A 1,402-nucleotide genomic window follows, 5' to 3' on the forward strand; every position below is an offset into this window, starting at 1 on the left:
TATTGATAAGATTCACGAACTTAACCATTTTTAATTATATATAACCATATCTTTCATTAAAATTTCAGAGACAGCTCATGAATGGGAACTATCAAATTAGCAAATTGATAATTAGCTCATGTAACATTCATCCAAACTCAACCAAATTAACAAACTAAATTCGATGTGAAGAGAAATTACCTTCTTTGGGGCAGCGACGTGAGACTTGGACGAGCTATTCCTCCACCACAAGACTTTAATGCAAAAGTTTGACCAATAACCCGCAACGAACGGAGTGAAACAAGAAAGTAGAGGATCTTTACTGTATGTTCTATGAAGGATTATAGCTATTTGAGTTTTCTATCTATTTTGTTCAAGGAAATCTGAACCAAATAATCTCCAATAAATTTTCTTTTTTCAAAAAAAAAATTCATTCACAGTGAACATGAAAAGATATTATATATGGGAGAATTAGGGTTTCGAAAATGAGGGAAAAGGGTAGAGACGGGTTCAAACCAAGAATAAATTTCTAAAATTCAAGACTCCTTGCAAAAGCTTAAAGGAAATCAATCTCTTGTATAAGTTCTCATCCAAATCCCGCAAAATCCGGTCAAGGCATGGGCTTGGAGGGCTTGGATAGTTTCCAATTTTCCTTCCTTAACGACATGTCATCATCTCGTGCTGCCATGACGAAATCGCGTGCCTCCATTACTGTTGAAAATCATACGAGTGAGGGAGACGTTTAGAGAAGACGACAAAAGGTCGAGCAGTTGTACGCAAACTGATTATCGCGTATTGTCATAGCTACTCCGTCGCGTGTGTTGCTCATGAGTTGCTGCTGGTAGATGCTATTGTCGTGCTTGCTACTGACACGCTGAGTATTCCATCTACGCTTTGACGTTTGCTAGGAATATTCACGCTGAAGAGGGGAAAATGGCGGGTCGGGTAAAACAGAGATTGGGAAAACGGGTTGGGCAGAATGTTGGGTCTGGGACTTGGGCTGGGTCAGGGCAAACGAAGTGAGCTGCTGGGACTTGGGCCTGGGACGATTTGAGGAGGGGAATTGAATGGGAGTGGGCTGAATTCCTCTAGCACTTTTTGATGGGTTTTTTATGCTGCAGAAAAAAAGAAAGCCCTCACATTTGTTCTTTTAAGATGGGTTTGGAAAAGGGATTGAATAAATAAGACCCAACAAAGTCGGCTATAAAATACATAAAGCGAATAAATGTAAACTAATAAACGAGCTTCCTAATCTTGACGCCATAAAATAATTAGACATAAGATAAATAATTTAAAATATAAATTGTCATATAACTAAACTAATTAATCAAATTTCAAGTAAAACTAAAAATTTTGAGACGATTTTCTCATATTCATAAAAATATTCTTATATTATATTATATTTTATATATATATATATATA

The sequence above is a fragment of the Solanum pennellii genome, chromosome 11, assembly GCF_001406875.1.
Source record: "Solanum pennellii chromosome 11, SPENNV200".
In the NCBI taxonomy this organism is placed as follows: domain Eukaryota; kingdom Viridiplantae; phylum Streptophyta; class Magnoliopsida; order Solanales; family Solanaceae; genus Solanum; species Solanum pennellii.